At 40.3% G+C, this 27,913-nt stretch overlaps 1 protein-coding gene across 6 annotated transcripts in view; it reads left to right on the forward strand.

The window, feature by feature from the left end:
* il1rapl2 (interleukin 1 receptor accessory protein-like 2) overlaps window positions 1-27,913 on the forward strand; it is a 260,188-nt gene that overhangs the window by 112,069 nt on the left and 120,206 nt on the right. Inside the window, exon 2 of one of the 6 annotated variants that reach the window (XM_041072696.1) lies at window positions 21,220-21,318. The exons of the other annotated variants lie outside the window; for them this stretch is intronic. The gene's annotated coding sequence lies outside the window, so the exon portion shown is untranslated. The remainder of the gene's footprint in view (window positions 1-21,219; window positions 21,319-27,913) is intronic. 6 annotated transcript variants of the gene reach the window in all.

Genomic DNA, 27,913 nt, shown 5'->3' on the forward strand with positions numbered 1-27,913 from the left:
TGACTCCCCCCAATGCTTCTCTTCACGGTCTTTGTTGGCTTTGCTTCATCACTGTGGGTGGGGTCCCGCCGTGTCTGCTGCAGCTCTTCCTGGGCTCAGTGAAGTCATCTTTGTGACTTGCTGCATGTGACCTCCTGTTATGGGTGTGTGGGAGCTCTCCAGTTATCGGGTTTCCTCTTGCTTTCTACACCTTTGTGTTACTTTGGATTATACAGGTAGCACTTGGCACGGTGTTTTTCTGTCTCACAAACATCATTGTGGAGCATGCTGCACCACTGATAAACTGATTGGTGGCTGTTGTACTATAGTGTACAGTATCCACCTTGCACTTGTACTATTGGTAATTTTGGTTGTGTTGTATTATTCCAATTATTATACATTATGTCCTCTTCCCTCTGTGCTCCCTCTAATTATTGTCTGATCTGGAGGATGACATATTCATAGGCATTCAGCCCAGTACATACTGCCATGCCAAGCTGCTGGACAGGAAAAGATGACAACTGAAAAACTACATGTTTGTTTGTGCGTCTTTTCAAATGTGATCATTGGCGATCCTGGTGGTGTTGATGATCTGGTAAACAGGGCTCCGTTTGGGAAATGCAGTGCTTGTTGTGATTGACAGGTGCAGGTGTTGCTGTGTATGGTCATCATGGTGAAAGTGGTGGTGCTTTGCCTATGTCACCAAGCATTTATACATGATAAGCATTCATACATACAGTACATAATAAGCTCAGTCTCAATCACTTTTAAACCCTTTAGATTAATCTAGTTTACACCTGAAAGTTACGTTGTTTTCCTATTCACTTTATTAGACCATGTACCTGTAAATATCTTCAGTTCAGTCTTTGATTAATTGACAACCAGTCATTATAGTCTGCGTATCCAAGAGATAATGGAATCATTTAAAACATATTTGCTTTTCTGCTTCTTTTATGTTAGTGCAGAGTTGCAATGCTTTGCTGACTACAACAGGTTCTGCCCATACGCCACGTCCCATATGTTGGACTGCCCTTGAACAAGACACTTACCCCATGTTGGTCCCCATGGGTCAAGCCAGCTTCTTGCACCATAGCCTGTGAGTTTTTGGTGTGTGAATAAGAAGCCACACTGTAAAGTGCTTTGGGTATAGAGGAAAAGACAAGCTCTGTGAAAGGACAGACCATTTACAAGGCAACAGGAGACAAGGAAGTATATGGTTTTTGTTTTCACACTCTGCATGCTTCATTTATTTTAGCATTTGTCATTACTAAAACAATTTTGATAAGCTATTTCAGGAGAAATGCTTTGTGTGAACTACAGTAATGTTTGGCATTGCGTGTCATGTGAGGGACATTACACCCACAGCAGTACCTATATAAAAACCTATATAACCAGCAATTGGAACATAAGCACTGTGATTATTATCCCAGCCAGGTTTAGGATTTTGTGCCCCAGACTTTTTTTGTGTATATTGGAAGTGAAATGATGAGGGCTTACAGTATATATCAGCAAGATGAGGAAAAGCCTTGGTCTTGGACAAACACACAATTTTTAAGTCATTGCTGTGAAAGGATGGGGAGCATAGTGTGTTAGCTAATGTAAATTGAAGTGTTTTGATGTCTATTATTTGTAAATGTCGCATATCTAAAACAAAATCTTAACATGGTTCACTCAGGGGAACAGCATGCTTCAGTGTAACACAGAAAATGCATGGCCACGTGTGCTACTTTGCCAAGTATGCCTGTATGAACCATCTAGTAAGCAGCAGCATTTCCAGATTTGCTCCACAAGGTGCATTTGCATACATGGTGCTGAAGTGATATTACTTAGCTCTTACAAAAGCATTATTTCTACCTTTCACCAGGGTCTGGAGGATTTTTCTCTTTTTTTACGCAACGCTTGAATTCCTGCTTGTGTTCTGCCACTAATGATACAACTACATTTTCAGTGGAGCTCAAGTGATTCCGAATGACAAAATCATGTAATAAAAGCATTTAGGCTGACATCCTGGGACTGTCATGTCTTCAGGAATACGGAGGTAAATTAATGTAATGTACCGTAACACAAGACACAGTTACTTTAAAAGAGAACAGGATAAACACCATAGTAAACCTGACATTGATTGGCACAATCATTTTGATGCCAAGGCTAATAGAGCCATTGTTCTTTTTTCTTCTACTTTGTAACAGACAAAGGACTAAACACTTGCTTGTTCTTGCTGGGACCACAATAATTTTCTTTTGCTACAGTATGAATTAACAAAATTAATATTACATTTACTGAATTATAAAAGTCATAGCATCACCTATTGCCTGACTTGTATGTTAATACTCTATATACATGTAGAGAGAAAAGTTGTTGTTCTTTTATTTCACAAACTTGAAAATAATCAATAGAATGTAATGAAAGTAAAATTTCATACTGTAATTAGGATCCATGATTTGAGCAATAACAGCCACAGATGGACTTTATAATGGCCAATTTGTCAGTCCTATTTAAATCATGGTAAAACACAATAAATTCGGTTCTCTGCGGTCAGTCAGACTTTGATTTTTGATGTTTAATGAAACAGCTCACTACAGAAACAGAAGACAAAGCAAATATTAAAAGAGACTTTGGTGCTCTCATTATAGTCACATTCTGTGTCATTTGAACATTCACAAATGAGACAGAGTTGTTTCTGAGAAACGCACTTCAAGCGGCAGCCCGGAGGCGAGCATACGACCCACATAACCTTGTGGCTGCAGGTCCGACACATGGTCAGCTCCTCGCCCAGCTAGGAGGATGGACAGGAGAAGGAAAGGGATGGAAACACACGTTGTTTTAAATATTGTAGATAAGTATGTGGGGTTTATTGAAGCATATATCCATATTTAACTACTGTATAATCTCACAACAAAGCCTCTGGTTAATAATTCTAATCTCTTTCCCTCGATAGTGGCTTACAATTGAGTACTCTTTAGCCCTTTGGCCAGAGACATTTATCTGGGTCACAGGATATGTTGTGACGTTCAAGAGTTCCTTTTATGTTATGTCTTACATCTTTGTGTGTAATATTGGAGGCTAATTTTAGGGAACACAGCATGCGACAAAGCACCCTAAAAGTGAAGGTAAAAAGTTTTCACTCCCATCAGCTGGACCTTGCTAGGGGCAAGTACAACTCGCGGCATGACACATACGCTGCTGAACTCTGCGCACACAGTAAACCCAGCACCTTGTTTATTAGCATTTGTCCCCCAGCTAAAAATCTTAAAGTAGTATTGGCTGCACCTTGAACGTGATTAGCGGCAGCAGCTCCAATGCCGCCTGTGTGACCTCAAGACCAGAACAAAATGAGAAACCTTTTTGTTGATGTTCAAGCTGATGGGTAACATTAGGATGCGGAACTTTACAGTTCATGAATGTGTCCTCCAGCTGAAGCAAGTAACAATACGGTGTCTGTAAGTCTATTCAAAAGTGCCGTACGGCTTCAGCTGAGCAGCACGACGCAGCACAAGGTAGAAGCGAACACTGATTGGGCTACATTAATTGCACCTATTGCTTTTAATGTTGTGGCCAGTAAGTGCAGAAGGATATAGGTGACAATGGAACTCTTCCGTCATGCTCTGGTGCCTTAGAATGCTACGAAGGCCCAGATGACCCTGATTTGTGGTCACTGTGGCAAATGTAAAAGATTTAAGTGATATTTAAAGAGGATCATAATTGGGACGCAAGTAGCAGAAGCTTCAGATTGTAAGTGTCATAGGAACAGACACCTCAGTGACATCAGTCTCATCCGTGGGCAAGTCTTGTGTAGAGGTTGGAATGTGCATGTAAGAGGACAGTGACCTGCACATAGGGACTCCGCTGCCTCCTGTGAGATTACGTGTACTGCTTTTGGAGTCATATTGAATGTGTGGTTATGTAGGAGGAATAAGGAACAGCTTACATAAAAGAGGGAAAAAATCTCCATATAAAGCCTGAGCTGATTGGAGACCGAGATGAATCCTGACAAGAGTGCTGCTGTGCAGGGATGAGGTTTCTGTTTTTGTGTGTATCCAGTTGTGCTGGGAGGGACTATATGCATTCATTTAACATGGACAAGCTCATTGTTAGGCTTAACAAGAATAAAATATATTAATCAAGATGTCTTTTCTTCTCCTCATTCCTTCATGCCTCATTCCCATGTTGTCCACTAATCTTCCACTAGATCTCCTCTGTCTTCTGTCCACTTGCATTTAAAAGAAGCTAGTCTAGCTTTCTCGAAACACTGAACCCATGTTGACCCCTGTGGGATTTTTCTTTATGACACTTTTTGTGTACTTGTGAGTGCATAAGCATGGGAATGTGTATGTGTAATGAGTGTGTAATGCTTCCTGCTTCCATGTATCATTGGAATGTGTGCTAAGATTCAGCTCCCAAGCGCCTCTTTCTCTGTCTCTCGCTCTCTCCTCTCTCTCTCTCTCGCACACACACACACACACACACACACACACACACACACACACACACACACACACACACACACACACACACACACACACACACACACACACACACACAGTTTCTATTCTCTATTCACAGTGTAATGAGGCAAAAATCAGAGTCAAGCTGTGAACTTATGAAACGAGATGTAGATGAACGGAAGCCTTGCCAAGACTAGAAGGCCATCAAGCTGTTCTTTTTATTCCCATCTCATCCCACTTACACATGCATGGCTGTATTGTCAATGAAATTACTGTTTGTCTTTAAAGACACATTCTGGAATATTTCCCACTTATACTTGTATGGAGTTTGGATCTCACACTGAAAACCAACTCAAACTTTTTGTCGGTTTGATTTTGGCTGAGCAGGTGTACTGTAAGTAAACCTTCAGGATCCATGTTAACAGTCAGACATACAGTGAACATGTACAGTACATGTGGCACAATTAGGTGCTTCTTCATGGGACAATTTATGATAATTTTTTTTTTTTTTAGCTACTTACTACACATATAACTGTTATCACGCCTAGTAAGTGTTATTGCCAATTCGCTGTCACATACATTAGAGCAGTGGCGCCCAACCAATGGACCGGTACAGGGCTGCTCCGGTCAGTAAAACGCAATACATTACCACTAAATTAAAACCCCCAAGCTAGCAAACAAGTTTCTGTGCGCAGCGTAGAAGATCCAGTGAGGAAACAGAAGAGCCTGTGACGTCAAATAAAAAGAAAGCTGAATTTAACAGAATACTTGAAACCTATTTGCAATAATTATTATTATATTTTGAAATGACCAGTTTTTATGCCAGTTTTGTTGCATACTGTATTTCCGCCACACCGTGAAGACAGGTCCATGAAAACATTGTGACATTATACCGGTCCGTGGAGCAAAAAGGTTGAGGACCTATGCAGCAGAGGACAAACATCCAGGCTTACATTCACATCTGTGGACAATATACAGTCACCTGTGCAAGGCATTAACCTACCTAATACAAATCTTGTTCCTCACAATCCCTCAGCATTTCTACTCTAAAATGAATAATGCATGAAAATAAATGTTGGAAACCACCTGCCTTGATAAACTGTTGATACTTTATGGGGAGAACTGGCCGAAACAGTAAGTAATTGGCCTTAAATATGCAGTATGTATGTCAGGCTGTGGATTCAACTCTGTGCAACGTAATTGCCACAGTGAGTCACAGGAGCAACGGCAATCAGTTGTGTGATTTCAGCTTAACTCATAACATGAGCTGACACACAAACACACAGCCACAGTGGCACTAAAGGCAAAGCCCAAACACCAGTGTAATATTTCTTCTGACTCTATTGGGCTTTCCTTTCACATGACATTTAAAGGTAGACAAGTTTTGAAAATGTTTCCCTTTGAGTCATTTTATGCCTAGATGGCACTTGTTGAATCAATACTCACAGCCTGCAAGTGTGATCAATAACCAGTCTGAATATAATTAATGTACATGTAGGATCAAGTGGGATGCAGTATACACACTTACCATTGTGGGATATGCAAATAAATTACATTCGTGAAGAAAGACTGGAACGTTGGATAATCTTGATCCCCTCCACTCACCCTGAGGCGCCACCCTGTCTCATTTCACATCATTAATTTTCTCTCACATTAGATCCAAGACACACATGCAAATGCATTCTTACATTCACTATTTCTTTTACATCATACTGTACAGGCATGTGAGGAAGTGAAAGGAAGGAAACTCAGTCCATGGAAAAAGAATCCATGTTGGCGGACTGCCACAGGGGGATTTAGGAGATTTAAAATATTCGCACACTTAGGGACAATTCATAACTCACCCACCCAATGTACCAGGGAGGTTTTGAACATTAACCTTTCCCTCTTTCAATCTATACAAGAAATGCTTGTTTGGTATAGTGTTAAGTCCTTGGATTCTTTAAAGGTGGTGCAGTGGTTAGAATGGTACACTAGGAGCCAACAACCCTTTTCAATTTGGGTAATTCCATAACATGACCTGAACAATAAATTGTAGCAGTAAATTTTGTCTGATGATTTCATTCAAACTTTTTATGTGGTTAGTCTAACAGCATATCTTAGTGAAGAGATAGAGAAGTAATGCTGTCGTCAGCATACTGTAAGTGGGTCAGCAGTATAATGTAGGGATATGCTGATTGTCAAGTTTAGCTATGTACAGTGAATCAGGATACACTGGTTACTTATATTAATTTATTATCCAACTTTCTTAGAGCAATTTCCAGATTTCAGTAAATACCTAGTTACAGTTGAGTATATGCAATTGTATTATTGCGGTTTACAGTATAATAAGGATGAACCCAAACTGTTACATGGTGTTTATACTGTGTCAACCTAATAATATAACAGCGTGTTATAGTCTCACTAACAAATCCAATAAGTCTCTGTTAGATACATTTATAAATTACAGGAGAATCTAGCCTTTACTGTATTAGACACGTGATATTTGATGGCTTGTAAGTGGTTTAAATCGTTAATGTGCTCTATACCTCGGAGACAAGAGGAAAGATCTTGAGTGATTAAAGAATCATAGGATCGATCAATAAAGCATGGGGAGGCCAAAAGGGAAAGAATTGGAGTAAATGAGTGGGAGAGGTCAAGTTTGAATCCTTAGGGGGAGATGAACTCTGACTTCTTTAAAAATGTTATGGTATATTTCTGTGTTTGTGTGCAGAGGAGAAATGTACAGTATGGGGTACACATACAGTAATAAAGATTTTCCGAGCAAATACCATGTTTTAGAGTTCAAGAATTACCTTTTGACGCTGTTGAAGTCAGCGTTCCGTCATGCAAAACTGTCATTTTGTTACAGCTGTGTTTTTTCAGCTCTGTTTCTTTTTATTCATCTTTTTTTCTCTTACTGTGTAGTGTCAACCTGTCGTATACCGATAGACCAAGGGGTTAAGCTGTTTGTAAGACAAGAAAAGATAACACATGACTTAAAAAGCTTCTGTCTTAAAAAAAGAGAATGCAATGATGCAATGATGATACAACTTCAGTTTACTGTTGTTGCTGTTTTACTTTGTTCAGGTTGCAGGGCCAGTTTAAACCTTCATAAATTCATCATATGGCACAGATTTTGATTTTAAATCACGTTACAGCTTCAACACGATATTGATAAAATATGAATAACCTCTTCTGCAGTCCTCTTCTTTCTTCTTTCCACACTCACAGTCCATCACTATGCTAGCTGGGGGTTCTAGAGAGGCTGCTTCTTTAAAAAGTTACAGTGCATCACATTGCGGTTATTTACATATTTCTGCAAGCCATAACTTCTTTTTGTCAATCCCATCTGCAACTATGCTTGATATGGTGTGTCTGCTTTTGAGCCATATGTTTTTGACTATAGTCAGTGTTTAGGCATATGCTGCACGGGGTGGTACAGTAGCTGCTGTAACCACATCAAATGAAAATAAGCTGTAACCAGTGCATGTTATTGCTAAATATTGCCAGACATGTATTGCTTTTCTATTTTTATTAGCTGCTTTTACGCCACACAGGCATTAAAAGTTACTGACATGTATCTCATTTAATCATTTTTGATACATGACTTGGTAATGACAGCTCTCTATCAGCTCTACATCACAAATTTCATTTGGAACCGTCTGCGCATGTTTTTTTGAATGAGTCACTGCTGCTGTTGTGTGTCTCGCTGTACATTTTGTGCCAGCTTCCGAGTGGTGAGTCAGAGTTTGTGATGTCATTCTGCATTATCTCCTAATGCAAAAAATGTTCCCCTACAACACAAAGACATAAGGATACTAAACAATTATGCCTCTCAACCTGTGATTGGTTGATTTAATAAATCTATCGGTCATACTCTAATATTCAAATACTCAGTACTACAATGGACTGCAGGTTAACAGAGAGAGAGAGAAAGAGAAAGAGACTACACACATGCACACGCATTTAAGCTTGCACAAGGATTCATACATCCACCCACTTTGACATATTCACACATACACAAATACACATGCTCATGGTGATTCTCAAATAAATGCATCCACTCGCAGCTTTTTTAAAAATAAACACATACTGTTTGGAGGTGGAATATAAGATCTGTGTTACATTCCAATTCAAAAGCTTTTTCCCAGCAACACACAGAAGGACTTTTTGAAGTATTATACATACTGTATGTTTGGGTGTTTTGCAGTGTCACTATTTGTATTTGTTTATGCTTGGAAACTGTATAAAATCTGCCCAAACAGTCTACTGTTGCAAAGGGTTTTCTGCATCACGCCTTGCCAAGATATACCTTGTATGTGCTCAAATTTCCAAAATGTGGTATAAAGACTTTGATGTATTTGTTTCCGCACAAAACACATCAGGATACATTATCACTGGTACATGTCGGTTGTTCTAGACAGTTCAATTTAATGTGTGTGCGCAGTGGTTATACATGTGAATGATAAGGTGTTATCAAGAAATTACCGAAAACATCTGTGGGAGGACTAAATTACAAAATTTTATCAATGGCACAGTGGTGGGAATGGCGACAACAGATAAAAGAAAATACCTTAAATACAAACATTCCTAGAACTGATGCTTTGATATTACCTGTTCATGTACAGTATATATGCGTGAAGTAGAAAGAGCACCAAAGTCGCTCAGTCGTTCATGTTGGCAAAAACATAACCTAGACATTTACTAATTACAATTAACTCCCACCAGCTTTTTCAACTGAGCTCACAGGGTCTTCTTGGTGTATTATTTGAGGCTAATTTAGAAATTCTTCTAGTAGGACATGTTGGACATAATCACAAAGTCAATGCTGTGATGTGCAATCTCTGTTAAACTTAGTTCTGCGAGGAATAAAATTTCTTTTCATCCTTTTCCTCATACTGTATAAATCAAGATAATTGTCTGAATATGTGAAATGAAACACAAGCATAATGTTGATTAAGCCTGGAGATGTTTTTGTTGTCACAGATAAAAAGCAGTAACTGAATGCCTAGCCAAAAGTTTTCTGTTGAGTTTAAACATGGATTATACTGTAATTGAGAGCTAGAGAGCTAAAGTCGGGCTCAGATTCCTCTTCAACATTAAAGTGGTCAAATGCTTCCATTAAAAATGTTAAAAGCAAGAAGTAGATGCATTTTTGCATGGGTGGGCTGCCGGCATGCATTTCAAAAATAGAGATGAATATGGAAAATTGTTGAAAAACTATTAAAGATGCATGAGGGCATTCTGACCACATGCAGTTAAAAAAATAGCTCTAATATTTCCTAGTCTCTTTACAAGAGATGGTCCATTGGATAATACAGGGAATGAAAGGCTTCTTCAGGACAACGGTGTTTTTCTTTGACGGTTACACAAGCAGCAGCCGCCAGATTTAGCCCTCAGGTTGATGGCTGTTCACTGCATTAGTGTTAAAGTTGTATAAACATGTCTGGGCCTTTTCGGCTCAGTAAGTATATTTGTAGTGTACTGTACAGTGCTTTATAGACACATGATATGATATCTTGGTAAGGCCTCCATGGAGGTCAAGAGCTTTCATCACTCGACGCGTACTTTTAATGAAATGAATACTGAACTTGAGGCACCACAAGGGCCCTCATTGGAAAAACTCAAGGACCCAAACTGTATTTTCAGACAGATACTGTAATTGTTTTTCTTTAGAGTCAACATGCCACACGTTATAAGTGCTTTTTCAATGTGCTGCATTGTGGTAGTCCAGAATCTTAGCAACTGCACCTACTGTACTTGAATTTGAAGGTGTTTTTTCTTTTATATTGCTCATTCTGGTATTAGTTTGTATAAACTGAACTCGGGTCTGTGTTTCCTCTAGTTGCTTTTAATATCCTCTGGGGAGATCAGTAGTTATAGACTCAGGTTTGCACTATAGACTATAGTCTATGACCTCTCTGAGGCCCAGCCCTGAACAGGTGGTCTTAATGTCAATCATTTGCCGAAGTTTGTTATAATGGTACCAAACAGTACCCAATCAAAATGAGACCACAAGTTGTGAATGGATGATATGTAGTTCGTAATTTCTTGTAATACTTACTGTAAGATAATTAGTGGAGCAGTGAGGAGGTGCAGTGGCTGACAGATATTTGTTGGATGACTGGGATCTTATTGCATGTTGTTAAGATAATTAACAGTGACCAGCTTTCATCATCGTTATCTCTGCCATGTCACAGTAACAGTAACTACAGTATATTACTGCTGAAGTCTGCAACAATGCTACAAGTTTGCTCACTGATTAAATGACAAAGTAATGGCCCTCACTCTTGGCTTGCTATCAAACATCCTAGTCCACCAGCGGGTCCCACCTGGTTATGGTATCCACAGTTTACATCAACTGGCATGTCTAATTTTAATTTGTGAAGTGTAAAGATAATCAAACAGTAGTCAAAATAGAAAAATGGAGGGCGGTCAAGTACCCTCTAGACTCTGTAGGCAAGCTTTGGTCCTCTTTTGGTGGATAGTCGTGATTTTAAACAGTGGGGGCTGGGAGAAAGGAGAGACAAGAGAGTGAGAAATACGAGAAGAGCCATAAAATGAGTCACTGAGAGATGATGTGTGGGTCATGACTCCATGATTTTCTATGAATCCGTCTCTTCCTCTTCATTACTCACATGACCTGCCCCGACTGGTTGCCTCAACCAGACTCGGTGCTCGCTGACTGGCTGGATGAGTAGCTAATTGACTGGCAAATCGATTGATGGATGACCGATCTGGTCTACGTATGAGTTTATTCTGCTTAGATGGACAATGATAATAGGTGATAGACTGATAAAATTAGTTCATGAGTTGATCATAGAAGAAAATCCATAAAGGATCTTATTGATAAATGGACCAACAGCACCGGTCCCGTGTCGCCTGCAAGCTAACAGTGGCCAGCGCCATCATTTTCTAAGCACACATGAATTAGTGCCATTAATTAAATTACTGCATCGTCTGTAATGTTTATCTCTGTGTAAAAGAATGAATGCTAAGATTAAGTCCATTAAAGTTGGGCCGACGTCCCTGCTAACTTCCCTAATTAAGGTTCTATGGCTTTATCTGCACTGGCCAGTAATGACATCAGTTACCCCACAGGGACTCAGGACATCACTTCCATTGCAGTGTGGCTTCTGTGTCATTGCTGTTACAGAAGGAAGGAACTCTAGCTGCCTTAGTTCTAGTTGTCTGGCAGTGTCTACAGCAAATCTGTTCCGCCTCAGAGCTACCGTTCACCCATAGGTGTTTTTCAAACAAGGTTTTCTTCACCCTTCTCATCAAATGATATGAAAACACTGCTAAAACCCATCCTTGAATGCAGCACCAGCAAAGGATGTGTGGATCAATCTAAGAAATCAAACGATAAATCCGTCGTCAAAGTACGACGAAAGGGAAGGCATTGTTATTTCATCTGGCATTTAGTAAATGCCAGATGAAAGCAGAATAGTTTTCCTCGCTACTTGTTGATTTTCTGTCTTTTCCTTAAAGGCCTTCCAAAGTAAATGCATTCCCTGCAGCTTAGCCCTTCTGCTAGTTTACAACAATTATAATGACTCAGTCCTTCCCTTAGATTTGAACAGTGTCATTCCACACACTGCAGTCTGTTTGCAACATTTCCAAATGTATTTATGCAATTTGCAGCGTGATAAATTTGCTCCTCCCTGGTGGAACGACACATTTTAAATAATATTGGACACTGTAAAAGATGTATGGTTCTGGCAAGACCAGTGACTTATCCATCATCCATTTACTGCACATGTCAATTCCAGCTTTTCATAGCAATTCTTGGGCACATGTGGCTGTTAGAACATGTCTTTGCAGTATCAGGGTTCACTTTCAGCCTGCTAGACAGCTGGAGAGCTGCATAACTTTGTCAGTGTATTTCTCTGGCTGGAGTGGGGAAGAGGTTAGTTGGATACTGAGAGCCACTGACCTGGTTGAGTACAGCAGCATATCTCTTCTCTGCCCTTCACCATGGAGAGAAGAATGAGACTGAGGAAGATGGAGGCCAAAACAGAGGGAGAGACCACTAGAAAGGCACTGCACATGTCGTGCTATAGTTCCATGCCATCTACTCCTTCAGCCGTCCTTATTTGCCTTACATGCCCTGCCTCCTGTTTGTTCCTCTTCTTCTGCCCCCTCGTTTACTCAGTGACTATCTCCATCTCTCTGGGCCTCACTTCATCCTGATTCATTACTGTATCAGACACCTGGGGTCAGCAAGTTTACTCAGCCAGACAGGCATAAGAATATCAGCTCCTCATCAGGGGAATAAACCGCGCTGTTTGTCCTGATGTGGCAGCCGTGCTCGCATGCCTCTGAACTCTATGCGACTGATGCAGCCTTCATAACGTGGCGGTAATAAAAAAAAGAACTAAAAAGAAACAGCACTGTGCACTGACTGGGCACGCTGCTGAATGTCAGTCAGCTCTATTGCTGAACTACTCCCTATTTGCCGGAAGGAGATTTTGATAAACAAGGACATGAAATAGGACACAATAATGGGGAAATGAATTAGTGCAGTCAGACACATTTTTACTCTGATTCTGATCTGTTTTGAGGACACGTTGGAATATAAAATAAATGCTGGTGGTAATCGAAAGTAATTAGAATAATGACGATGAAACAATAGGGCTTTGTCATTTGTGACTTGTTGAGAGCAAGTCACAGTCAAACTGGAATGTATTCCTCAAACTGACAACTGAACTTGGGATTTTATCTGCTGCTAGTGCAGATGTTTTTAGTAATTCTATAGAGCTGTTAGACCTGTGTCTTTGCATTTTTGTCCTTCACCAGCCTGAACCTATTTTGACACGTCTATTAAACACTAATCACCAAACCATGTCCATGTTTCCGAGGCTGCACTTGAAGCATAGGTTTGGATATATGTCTTAGACCTACCCCTTTTATTTTACCACTTTCATTGACATATACAGTAATACTTTTTTTTCAGCATATTCACAAAGGCTGTGATGAGGCCATGAACCAGTGTTCATTAGCCTAAAGGGAACATTAACGGATAACGGAGAGCCCTGTAGGGCATAGTGTGGTAACATGGGTCTGTTCTGACACACTGTTGATTCACTGAAACAGATCCTCTGTGCACAGTTGAACAGAAAGTCTTTGATCCAGACAGTGAAGCATCTGTTAACATCCAGGTCATTCAGTCTCATTCAAATGTCACTTTTGGTTCAGTCTAAAGACTTAACAGTTAAACAATCACAATCCAAAGCCAAATTCTGAAAGCCTCTGTGTAGATGTTGGCAAATGAGTTTCAGCACTTTACATTATGTTGCGATAAGTGGAAAAGCGTGAGATTCCCCTCAGCTTAATTACACATTTTCACAATTCTTAGACACAGTGCTAAAGTCACATGTTGCACTGTGGAAAAAGTTTGATGGCTGCAATGCACAGTAAGTAATTAGCATAAAATGTCTATTGAATGGCATTCAGCTTTTACTTGGGCTCCCTTTGCTGCCACTTTGCTTTGGAAGAGCCTGATTGTCTAGCTTTCTTTTAGATGAGTGAGAATATTTTTTTTCTTCTTTGTCCTCTCTCCATCCCAGCCAACCTAGCAAAGGCTGGAACCTAATTACAGGTCCAGGTGAGCACGTCTGTGTTCACAAGGCTGTGTTAGTTTCCTTCTGTCTGCTGTGGCAGCCAGAAATTCATTAATTTGGTGACTTCCAGCTTGCATATTACTCCCAGCTTGCATATTATTCGCAAACATCCCCCCACCACACACACACACACACACACACACACACACACACACACACACACACACACACACACACACACACACACACACACACGAATCAATGGTTACATGAAGCTTAGACAATGAAGGTTATATTAGGTACAGTAGGTAATCGATTAATCATTGATAATTCGTGACAACCACTAAAACATGTCATACTGTATGTTAATGCTGCTGGTATTTGTTGCTTTTACATTTAGTGTCTGCACCATTGTAAGTTGAGCTGTTCTGTGGTGACGCTGTTCATTACTACAGTATGATTATTGTCGATTATTGTCAATGACATCTACAGTATTTGTTGTTGGAGCCCTAACATGAAGGTTGCACAAGTTATACCCATTCTCACTACTACCAACCATCTTTCTCTCATTTCTTATCAGTTGGTAAATGTATTTGCTACCACTGTACACTAAGTAAGCTTGCCAGTAACAACAAATCACAAATTAGCTTCAGCTTGTCCAATCTGTTGATTGTGCCTCATTATGCATTCAGCTGCCTTGAGGAGTTGCAGCATTAATTATTTTGGCCTTGTGGCCAAAGGAATGTGCAACATGAAAGCTGAAAAGGTAAGGAGTGGAAACGAGGAGAGGCCACATGATTTGTTCATTCAAATCGGGATGACTGTCTATCGCTTGCCATCTCGAGGCGGTCACCTGACCTCTCCAACAAACCGACAAATCCCATTGCTCATTTGCTCCACTTCATGAATTTTGGCATTTTCATTTCTAGTAATTATGTGCATCCTTATGCTCTCACAGGACCCAGTCCAAAAGTACTGTGCAGATGTGTACGGTTGTGTGATTGTGGGCTGTGTGGGCATACAGTAGTATCTGTTCATCTGCTGTACAATCGGGCCTTTGTCTGCAGTGTGTGTGTGTGTGTGTGTGTGTGGGGGGGGGGGGGTTTAAACATGTGTCATTATACACAGTAATTACTGTATACAAAGGGCAAAAGGACACGTGGGACGCTGTGGGTAGAAGAGGTAAAGGTAATATAAAAAAGGAAAACTAAATAATTTTTGTTATTTTATATTCTGTTATATTCATTTACTCAATTATTTGAAATACACAATACACGTAACCGTACAATCCTGTAAATGATTTTTCCAGTAAAAGTCAGTCTATGGGTTTTGTGAGTGTACTGGTGCCATTGTAACATTAAACCAATCCTTCTTTGCTGAGCAGAGTCTTCTGTCTTCTGAGTCATCTGCTGCATTAGACCAAAACGTAATTATTTGTATTGAAGTCATACTGTATGCATTTGATACTGTATTCTGATAGCTTACACCGCAAGAAATAGTGGACTCTGGACATACCAACCTGTGTCCTTGAATGAATGATGTGCTAATGAATGAATTCCCCCGTGGTTCTGACTGTGATTAACCCATAACATTTTGCTGTCACCCATTGTCATGATGCACACTCTGTCAAGGGAGGAATGTGCGTTTCCCACTGTGCTGTACTGTGCGCAGTTCAGTTCCAATATTGAGAAGATTAAGAATGATAAAGTCAAATTCACCCGTGTTTCACTGTACACAAGTTACTTAAAAAGACGGTAAAACCACTTTCATGAAAATATGCACATATTTATTACAGTAATGAATTTCCCAAGTGTGATGGCCTTGCCCATTTTATGAAGCCCAACCTGCTTGTTAACCCTTCACTCGTTGCTTTGCAGCTTAACAATATATGTGATTGTGATGCTATCAAAACAAAAGCCACTTTTCCATTTTCAATTTGAGGCAGGCAGGTTTGCTGGCTGTTTAACCATTATCATGTACATGTATGGCTGAACAGCAGCAAACTGCTGATTACCTGTCCCGAGGGGGATTCTACATCTCAGTTGGCTAGAAACACAACTTCAAATACAGTATTTGTTTACATTGGATTCGTAAGAAGAAAACCTTCACTAACTTGTTAAGAGCGCAAAAAGTGGAAAGAGACAATAAAAAGTTAGCGGGAAAAATGAACCAGAATATGAGTTTAACATTAAAACTTAGAGGATTTAATAATTCTTGAGTTGTCAGTGTGTTCACTGACAATGGCGGCCAGAGCAGTTGCGCTCCAGCAGCCTGACCCGGCCTCCTCTCAATATTGCTCCACCCCCTCTTCGCATGCACCCCCCGTTTTTAGACTGACAGGAAGCACTAGTTGTAGTTCTTGAGCTCATGACAATCAGGAATAAATGATCGATTCTCTGTATGGAAAAGATGGAGGAATCCAAGCATGCCTTCATTACAACTCAATGTTTTTGGTCAACTCACATTGAAAATTAGTAAAGTATTCTTTTAGTGTTGTTTAACATATTGATATAAAACATTTTTATCATTAAAGGTTTGTACCAGTTTTATTGTGGGCGGTATGATACAACACACTAACTTCAACTGAACCTTTGGCGGCGTAGAGGGGGCATGTTAGTGACAGCAACTGAATTAAAAAATAAAGGAGATTAAGTAGGAGGAACAAGAAAAAGAAGTAAAGTCAAAACCACATACAGGAAGTTAAATAGGTGAACGACTCATCGCCTCCCAGTGATTTTGTGTTTCTCCTCAGCTGAATAATTTCTGCCATATGGCACAGACAGCAGCCTCAAAGACACTGCCTGTGTGTGTTTGTGTTTACCTGACTAATGATGACAGCACTGGGACTATTGCATTTTTATGTGTGTTTACACGTATACCTGTGTGACTCAATATCCTCTGCTAATGATGACTTTGATGAGGCGCAACAGTCAAACACGCTCAACACACAAACATAAAACAAAGCCATAGTCAAAAACTGACTGCAAAGATTTTAACTTGACTGTACTGTAACTTTAACAAGAACAGATAATCAACTCAGCCTCTTCCAAAATACCAAAGAAGACTTGAAACTGCCAATAAATGAGACAATATCTAAGTCACCATAACAGTTGGGATGTGCTTTTAAAAACACATCCCTTCATTAATGTCTCTGTGCCTCGCTACGCTTCGTGTGTGTGTGTGCACTTTGCATTAGTTGAGTTCTATTGAAGACTGCTGACAGTTAATTAGGCAACCACTGCTGCATGTTTGTCTGTGTGACTGACAACTGCTGTTTGTGCAATCACAATATAATAGTAGAGCTACACGGAATCAATCATTTAACCTAAATACACTGGACAGTAAACCCAGCACGTAGAGGTGAAGAATGGAAAACGGCCGAGAGAAAAATGAAGAGACAAGAATCACAAGGACACATGCAGAAATGAGTGAGAGAGGGATAATGGATGCTGAGGAATGGTTACCGCGTCCATAACAGTAAAGTACTGCCGTTAAAGAAGTGTGCCATTACCCTTAGTGATGTTAATACTAACTGCTTCAGTCATGCTAATTCGATTGCACTGACAGCCCTCACTTGAGTCGTGGATGCAGCGGACATTATCCATATGATAACCGATTCAGCTGACGCTCTGCGGGCTTATTAAAATCCTCTCCATTCAATTAACACTGATAGACGGTGAATATCTGGTTGATATTCGCAGCTGTGCCCCTGACGCGTCTGCCACACACTTTCAATAAGGTAGTGGGAATCAATGCCCTACCTGTCGTTTTCATGAACAGTCACCGCCAGCGCTAATGTTAGTGCTAAGTGGTGCCGTTGCACTAAGGTTATTATAGTGACAGTCATGTCAGCAGCTGATGTTGAGGCCATTAGCAAAGTGCTTTACGGAATTAGAAGGGACAACGGGCAGCTTATTAAGGTTTGTCCAGGCACTTGTCGCCATGCAGCCTGATGGCACCACAGTTCAGTGGGTCGCTGGGGAAGGGTTGCCAGGTATTTAATTGTATTCACCAAAATAAACGGATTTATTTTGAAACGATGTTGACAGGGTGAGTGCTCATTTCTGCTCTACCTACGAGCCATCAAACATGACAATGGAAACAATGTTGATGTTAAACACTTGTTCTTTATAATGGAGGTTGGTGCCCAGACCACAAACTATATTTGCTGATATATTCACACAACTAATATTACTACTTTTTTTGAAGGTCTTAGTGTTAACGCTGCAGCAGCGCCTTTGCTACTGCCTGAGGACATAGGTCTGTACACATTAGACCAGTGAACAGGTGTTTAATGGGGTCTGGACAAATATATGAAGACCTCTGCACTCACACCTATCCATCATACAGACACAGACACATTCACAACAGTAAACAGAGAGGGAGAGGAAAAGGGAGACCTGCAACTGACACCTATCCATCATTCCTTTCATACCTTAGCCAGAGGTGCACACGTACCTGCTGCTCATTGTAAGTGCCAGGGAGGGAGGCCCAGTAATGAACAACAATATGGTCCATTCCGAATTATCTCCCCCTGTTCACTTCATTAAAACGTCACATCTGAACATTGATATGGGGTTTCCCCAGATGACAATTTCCAGCTGTTTTCTCATATTTTCACTATTGCAGTAGTTTAAATTATTAGGTGTATTTTAGGTTATGTGACTTGCACGTGTACCTCCTTTCTTTAATGAGGTGGACCCACCTGCTTGCTTATACATCCTTATACCTGTCCTGACTTGACCGCTTTACTCTGTCACCATGTCGCTAACATGTTTGACTAGATTAAAAAAATATAGATGAAAACATGTTTCCCAACAACAGTAATGGTGGCAGAAATCCTTGTCCACTGCAGGTTGTGGTCCCAGCATGCTTTTTAAAACTGACCTAAATAGAAAAAATCATGTTGGCGAAGAACCAATTTGTGTTCTCAAATAAAGATTAATTCTTGGAAGGAGACTGAGATTGGAAAGAATTGAGTGGTGAGCTGAAGATTCTAAAGCATGTAATTACAAAAGCAACATTGGGATTTGGTGGAAGGAATTATTAACAGATGCTCATCATCGTAAACGCATCATCTGTCTTTCACAGATGATGTGTTTACAGAGAAGTTCAAAAGAAGAAACAGAAAATCTGTTTTAAGATGAACAGAAACTGTGATTTGTTTAAAATATGCAGGGCATTTATTACATGGCTAAAATCTAATTAGAGTGAGGAATAAATATAGATACTTTAAAAAGAAGATGCATTTTTTTGCTGAGAGAATTATTGGATTGTATGTACTTTATGAGATGCTAAGTTGCAGCTGATACAATGCTGGATTTTATCCCATTTAGAAGTCCAGGTACATGGTCTCAACATAGTGGTGGTTTTAAAATGTCCAGGGTGGCTCTTCTCTAATGACAGCTGCTGGTATTTTTTTAAGAGGCCTCCAGAGATTTTTACCTTGAACATAGGGTCCCTGTCTGTCGTTGGTTCAGAAATGGGCCTTTGTTTTGAGTGTAAGTCAGTGTACAGTCATGCCCACCTAGTTAGAGTAGACCACTCTGCTTTGGCCACAAGGAGCCCTCTGCAAACTAGCCAGTCCACCACCTGACCACTTAATACAGCACACACAGATATTTATTTGTGGTATAATGGTTTGGGTTAGGGTAAGGGGCTAGGAAAGGCATTATGTCAATGGGGGGGCTCACTTTTATATCACCACAAGAATGGGTGTGTGTGTGTGTGTCTTTTTAAGCTAAATGTTTCTGAACTCTATTGCAATAAATCAACATCAGTAAAAATTTCATTATAAATTGCCTACGGATATCTTTACAGATAAACATCGCCAGCACATTATCTTGTAATTCTCTAAAGATTGTCTTCTCCATTCAAACAACGACAATGTTAATTAAACTAAACTCATTTGGAGAGCGTTCCCGCTTTTCTGTGTTTGCTTCCATCTCCCCTTCCTCTCACTGTCTGTTTGAAAAGGAATAAATTGACTTTTAATCCTCTCTTCAAAACAAATCAATGACAAGATTAACTTGCTCCTAAACCTTGTACTTTGTAAGAAATTCTTAAACTATTCTCTGGCAAGTTGGAGGTAATAACAAGGTAAATATAATGGTTTTTAAGACATGGCCAACATTTGAACAAAAGTTAACAAATGCTTTTTACTAAATATTAAGACCTGTGTGTGGGAATAAAAATAAGAAACACCATATAAAACAATAAAACTCTTACTGTAATGAAAACAATTCTAAACACCTGTTTAGAAACCAGAATCAATTAACTAATATTACATATTACTACAATCCAGCACTTTGCCCAATCATGCCCAAAAATCTAAACCAAATACAGCATAATCCATTTTACATGACTTTCAAAAGGGGAAACCTCCTCCAAAAACATTATAGATCAGTAGGACTGTCTATGTGCCAGAACAGAACTTTAGTACTTATACAATAAACTTCCTAAAGTGATTAAGACTGCTGCTGATGGAAAACACTGCAGAACTTCTTAACATGCTAGCAAGGTCTGCAACTTCATTAGCAAGCCGCCAAGTTGCACAGCACTTGATTGAGTCATGCATTTGGATGGTAAACAGTTGTTTTGGATTCTCATTCAGAAGGAATTAGTGATATAAATGTATGCAAAGCCACTGCAGATAATACAAAGAACAGAGCCATGCAAAGCATGGCTGCCATCGGAGCCGAGAATATTGCCCAGTCTGGAATAGTTGCCAGTCTGTCGAGACCTTGAAATCCAGCTGATAAATCTTAACGAAATTGAGAAATTGTGACAGCATTCTCCTCCTCTACTGTAGCTGTTAGGCCTGAAACATACTGAACTGTGTGTGTGTGTGTGTGTCTGCAAGGCTTTAACAGTGTAAGCCAGGTTTTCAGCCTGTCAGTGGCTCTATAGCCTCTAATCCATGTGTGGAGTGAAGGGTGACCATCTCTCCCTTGCTTTCTCTCTGCCTTGCTCTGTCTCTCTATCGCTACGTAAGCCTCTTTTCACCCCAATTTAACACCAATCGTCCTTTTCACAATGCAGCCCATAGCCCCACGTAACCACTGCATGCACGCACGCCCACACGCATGCTGTAACATTATTCCAAACAATCGTAGTACCGTCGCTCCCCTCCATTGTAATCTCTTCTACCAATTCTCTCAATGTTAATCTCTCTCCATCATTATGAATTTATCTGGCTCCCTTTCTGTCACTCAGGGGTTCAGGGTTTTCTGTTTGCTATTCTATTGCAGGAATGAGGAAGGAGCAACTGAAATAAGAGTCTGAGAGAATGTAAAGTGAAGGAATAGAGGAAGGTTTTATAAATCTCAAAGGCTTTTTTAGCATTTAAGGTAAGGCTCTTATATAAAATATAAGATTATAGACTATACTGATTTTATTTGCCTCAACTGCTGAATTCCTATTCATTAGGATTTATCAGGCTACCATACTTTGAGGCATACAGTACTGTATATAACAGTACATACTGTTAATCCAAGGTCCCTCTCAACACACACTCATAGAACAAGGGAAGTCTACTGTTTACACCTGAGCCAAAGTACAGAAATGTGATCGCAAAACTTGGTAGACTCAGTTTAGTGCCTGATAGAAGTCGTAGGCATAGTTGTTAGCAGATGTTACTGTGTATTTGAACTTTTACTAATTAACCCAGAATTATCGGCAAAGCTGCAAATCACACTATTAGATATTTGCCATTTTGCAGGAAATGATCAGAGTCTATTTACGATTGTTTGATAAGAGAGTTTGACCTTCAACTCCATAACAGCTTTATCAGAGTGTAATATGTGACTAACCAACACACTGTAACCTTTAGCCCACATTATATAAAAATCTGCAGAACCATCATCTGAGAAAAGGAAGGAGCTATTCTAGCTCCCTTTAGCTACAACTATTGATTATATAAGGAGCACTAAAATGTCTCCCTGAATGTCGTCACATGTTTTAACTTTAGGGATTCTTGTTCACAAAGTTGCAAGTTCTTCACAGTGTCTGTGTGTACATCTGTGAGAATGTAGGGTTTTCTACACAATACACGAATTGGATTAGGAGATGAGGTGAAAAGAGCATCACTGGCTGTTCCAGAAAACCTTTTTCTTCTTCTTCAAACCCTCTTTTTGGGTTGCAGGGAAGAAGTCGCTTTAGCAGTTCTCAGAGAGGCGTATTTAAAGAAAGAGAGCACTGACGCATACAAGGAAGATACAGATGTACAGATAATAAGAGCGAGGCAGGAAGCGATAACGTCTAAGAAAACTAGACGCAGAACGGGTAAGCGAGATGTGGTGAATATATTTTGTATTTCAAAGGTGCCCTCCATGTGCAGTAGGAAGGAAGCAGCTCTTGATGCCTCCCACTCAGTGTGGCCTCGGGCCTCGGTATGTGTGAACATCCCTGTGTTCAAACCAAGTCAGATCACTTCCAGTGCTACACAGGACTGTAGGGTTTTGGCTGGAGATGCTGGGTGCGAACATCTCTCAGTGGTTACAGTATGTGAACGAAAGCCCACTCTTACACAGAACAGGCTCTGGATTTAGGCCAAATGGAACTTTGCACTTGGTTCGTCACACTTTGTTGTGGTCCAATGTGAGTGTACACAAATACACAAAGGAGGTCTAGGGCACTGACACTCTGGAAGATGCAATTGTGACTAAAAGTACTAGAATGTAAAAATGTACAGTAGCTACAGTACCATCCAAATCTACCTTTTGCTGCGACGTGCCCTCTATGGTGAAATTTGGATAGAAATGCTGGGTTGCTTAGTTTTACTTTGAGCCTGAGAAATGCTGAGATCAGGCTCATTCCTGCCGTTTCTCCAGACTGGTACTGTACATGTACAAGTTCTTTCAGAAAAGGTTCCATATTAACATAGACACGTCGTGTGCCAGGGTGATTCAGGTAATTTGGGAGATGGTTGGGTTAAGCCCACTTTTAGGATATTGCAGAACATGGATAGGAAGTGAGCCTTAATAGGGACCGATGTAGGTGCATTATAACAGTGTTAAATCATAAACGTCCCACCTTTGTTACTATACTGTAGGTGCAGGTGGTTCAACCTGAACCTAAACAAACAAAGTATATACAGTATAGCTGGTGTAATTACGTAATTATTTACACAACTTTTTGAACTTAACAATCCAGAGTACCAAATGTCGTACTGTACTTACGCAAGAGGTTAAGGTACATGTACAGTATCTGGTACTGTGAAGAGAAAGATACATTTATTCACACATTGCCTCCACAAGATGACATTTCCACAGGTCAACATGCCCCCCATGAGACCTTTGATTGGCCAGCTCTGCCTAACCAGCAGGAGGCAGAAGGAACAGATCTTGGAGACCCCTGGACAGTAATTGGCTCCTCACTGTCTTCTGTCACTGAAATCAGGAAGGAAAAAAGAAGGGTTGGCACTGTAAATACAGATCCTAAATGTTACTTCATCTTTTAATGCTGTGGAAAAAAGCTGTCTGATGAAACATGTTGTTCCGATGGCTATATATTTTCCAGAAATTAGCTTTGTGCCTCTCTAGACAAACACACGGCACATCTACAATGTGATGTTCAATTGTACGCAGCCTCTAATTGGCTAGTTTAGCTGGGTTTCCTGCAGTGATACAAGCTCACTGTAGATACAGTGTGCATGCGTGATACAGTAATACAGTGTGACTGACACACCATTGACATAATGGCTTCCGTAGCCCCTTACCCTAACCCTAACCATAATACCACAAATAAAGGCAGACATATAACCCTTGTTCTACTCTTGTTTTGGGCCCTACTGATGTACCTGATGTACCGATGACCACATACTGTAGATCCAGTGCCACATAAAGGAAAAGATGGAGACAAAACAACAATTAATAGATATGCATTTGTATTTTTCTTGTCTCTGCAACTGTTTTTCAGTCATTAACTGTTGTTCTTTTTCATTTTTTGGTTGTAACCACAATGTAAATTCACATATTGAATTTTAAAGCTCTCATTTTAAGCTGGCAATAGCATAATACTGGTGGGACATGTTTAAGGGGCCTGGTGGCTCAATGGGTCTGGGATGTAGAAAACGTGAGTTAATATCCAGTGTCTGTTAATACATCTGTCCTTGAGCAAGACACTCTCCTGTGTGCCTTGTGGCTGCTGGCTTCTAAGTTAAAAAGAAATTCCGCATGGCGAGAACTTCACACGCTTCCCTCCTCAGTGACACCGAGCAGGGTACAGGTACAGTAAACTACTTTGCAGTGGCTGTGATCCTTAATAAGTCAGCGTTAGCCTTGCATACAAAGACAGATCACATCATGAACATCCTCAGCTGACCTACATGCCTGATCCGTTTACAGCCTAATGATGGAGGATTTTAGAGTATTGTATGTGACCAAACTAAGCCAGCAAGTATATGTAATGCACACTATCCAAGCCCCACATGTCAGTGTGTAATACACCAGTATTAATATAATGACGTGACTTTTTAAATGTACAAGGTTGTCACCAGCCCTGAGCATTTCATGGGACTGAGCCGATTTTCTGCTGCTCATAAACCAATTAACAGTGTAAAAGGAAACTCCCCACTTTCCTCTAGTTCTTCTCTTTTTATGCTTTTCTCTGCTCCACTCTTCAGCACTGGGTTGGAATAGTGTCTGATCTTACTACAGTATGAGAGGAGCATGTATTGTTAGCGGAGGGTGAGGAAACTGGCCACAGTAATCTGTCATTGGCCTTTATTTTTGAGGAAGGGTTCCTTTGTACTGTCCATCAGCTGATTGAGAATAGGATACCCCCAGGTGGCCCGCTTGTCTGGATTCTTGGAGTAGCCTCCTTTTTTCTACTGCTTCCTTCTTGTACTCCTCCCATTTCATTCCTTTCTACTTCTGTTCCACTTTTCTACATTCTCATCTCCTCCCGTTCTGCCCCCCCCTTCTCTGCTCTTCTCTGTGTTTTAGATTAGTGTTATCATCTCTGTATTACGCTGTAGCCTTTGGGGAGAGTGTGTGTGATAGTAATCTCAGCTGTCCGATTATATCTTGTTGCTCTGTTGCTGAACCATGAGATGGTTTATTGATATTTTGTAAGGAAAGATATTTTCCAAAGATGAGTGCGTCTTGATTTTATCCCTGATCTAACTAGGCAACTTGGGGATTAACAGCTCCTTTCAACTAAAACATGCTTCAGGGGTCTTTGTTCAAAAAAATTCAAACACTTAAATTACAAGTGGCGTATCATTTCCCGAAATATTTGCGAATTGCATACAAAAAGCTCCAGGGATGCTTTCAGTTTGTAGAGATAAAAGACAGGAGTTTGGAGTTTGGAGTGCAGCTACTGTAAATTCATCTAAAAGTCAAAAGCGCATTTAAACAGTAAATGGGGAATTTGATAGACAGTCATGAGTAGTCAGAAGTAATGTTAAGATAAAGCTTGTATCCATTAAAGGCAGACATTACAGCACTGTTACATCTCTAACGAAAGTGTTCCATTTCCTGAATGCAGAAGTGTTGATGTTAGCCATAAATGTAGTATAGTATCACATCGCAAGCAGTTCAGTGTGCCATTGATTGGTTTTCCTTTTCATGCTTGTCACCAGACAAAATTGTTCCTACTTTAATCCTCAACTAGTCATAATATTTTTTTTTATCATGCTGATGTGATGGTAGATGGTAAGGTGTGTTTCCCTCCCACCACCTGGAGCCAGTGGGTTTGGTCCCGAGTGCCTGCCAGTCCACCTGGTGTGCAATGGAAAGTAAATGAAGTGTTCCCAGAGTGAGATAGTGTTTAGGTAAACAAAACTTCTCATATTCTAACCCGAGTCTTTGCGTCCACAAGGCTCAACTCTCTCTCTCTTGCTCTCTCCAGCCTACAGTTTCAATCTGCTTCCTCTTAGTTTTCCTTCTCCTGCTGTCAATACGCACGCACTCTGAGACGCACACAGGGGACTAGATGTCAGTCAAGATGGATGTTTAAGGTGGACCAACATCCCATATGGCGATGTGTCCTTTATGCGTGTGTATTTGTGTGCGGCTGTGGAGAGGCACTCCCACGGGCCGTGCCATAGAATTTGGCTTTGTTCAGCTCTGCTACATCCAGTTTCCTACTGAGGTGGTTAAAACACACACACACACACACACACACACACACACACACACACACACACACACAGATCAGTCCCAGCCAAACATCTCTATCTCGCTGCTCAACAGCTTTAAAAGTTTTTCTATACTGTGGAGAATTTGGAGCATGCAGCTTAGAGTAGTGATGGAAACAGTTTACCCTCCAGAAACCTGCAATCACTATTCAAAAACCCTGCATGTCATGCTGTTTTGGGTTAGTTCTGACTAAACTACTAGTCTTAGATGTGTGGTAAATTCACATTGCTCTTTGGACTGTACAGTACATGTGTCTTAGATCATGTCAACAAAAAATTTAATTTTTGTTCACTGTCAGTTTGTTAAGATGTGACTTTCTGAACCTTGTTTAGTTGCCTTATCTTGTGATTCCTGTTCTAATGCCCCACAGGAATTTAATAAAACAAATACACTACTAATAAATATATCTTCTTTAGCATTAGGCATGAGATAGCATAAATCGAAAAAAAAAGTTACTTTTAGAAGACTTTGAAGAAGAAAGAGTGTCAGTGATACGACTCCTAGTCTCTCCTGTAATTTTCAGCAGACTCCATCGGTTTGCAGATATGATCTTGCATATTCATTAATAATTCAAAATGTACTCGCAGTGTGTCAGCGCTGATTTGACAGCTTCTGTCTCACACACAGACAAATGCAGTAAGTCATCCATATAGAAGCAGAGTGACACATCCTACACAGTAGCACAGCACCTTGGCACGTGCACGAGCCGCAGTCCTGTACTGACACACCCTTCCTAATGAATGCACTCGCACATAGACACCCATGTACTGTACAGCACATTCAATCTAAGCCTTGATGACTGGGTCTTTTTCTATCTGATTGGAAGTGCAGTGTCTGCAACTCTTCTCTGTCCTTCAGAAGCAAAGAGAGAATCACTTTCTCGGCTTCTTTCCTTCTCTGGCTCAGTGTATATCCCCGGCTCACCTTTTAGTGGAAACCTTTCCAATGCAGCCTAAGTTGCATTTCTTTCTTCTTCTAGTACTTCTAGTAAAGAACTGGTCTCGTGTTACATTTATCAACTTAACCAAGAATCATAATGATTATGATAATGACCGTGTACAGCCCTAAGATGTATATGCATTACTATAATGTAGTACTTCACCTAAAAACAAGGCAATTTTGAAGAAGATATATTGCATATGTTCTATGCTTCTTTAACGTGCAGGTATTTAAAACGTTTATACATAAAGAATAATAGTGTAAATCTAACAAAAATGATAGGCAGAGCGTTTTCCTTGTAGAACTGGCATCTGGGACAAAGCCTGGTTCTCCTGTGTCCATTATATAGAGCTCTGGACATTAAATGGCATTTTCTACCTCTGGAGACCTTTTTTTTTCAAAATACCAAGACAAGTGGAAATGACGGCGATACAAACCTGCAGCTCCAAATTCCTCTCATTGGAGGCACAGAGACTCCAGTATGAGATTATAGAGGCAGGGTTCTGTAAGTTTGAGGTCAGTTGATCATATTCACCTAAACCGTGAGCATATTCCCTTAACCCTGACTTCAAAACACCATTTCAGATGTTAAATACTGTGAAATCAGGTTGTCAGTAAATTACACGGTTGCATATTCATTAATGTTTAGCTGAGCAATTACAGTAACTGTATACTGTAGATTCAATGACCCAAACCTACTCAACTATAGCTCAGGATGAAACCAGTGCTTTTTTTATAGCTGCCTGTCTTCATCCCCTCTGAGAGACATGACTCAACAGAGCAGCTCTTGAAGAGATGACTTTCAGGCCAAACATACCATCTACTCCAAGGACCTATTTTCCATAACCAGGCTGCTTCAGAG

The sequence above is a fragment of the Betta splendens genome, chromosome 10, assembly GCF_900634795.4.
Source record: "Betta splendens chromosome 10, fBetSpl5.4, whole genome shotgun sequence".
In the NCBI taxonomy this organism is placed as follows: Eukaryota; Metazoa; Chordata; class Actinopteri; order Anabantiformes; family Osphronemidae; genus Betta; species Betta splendens.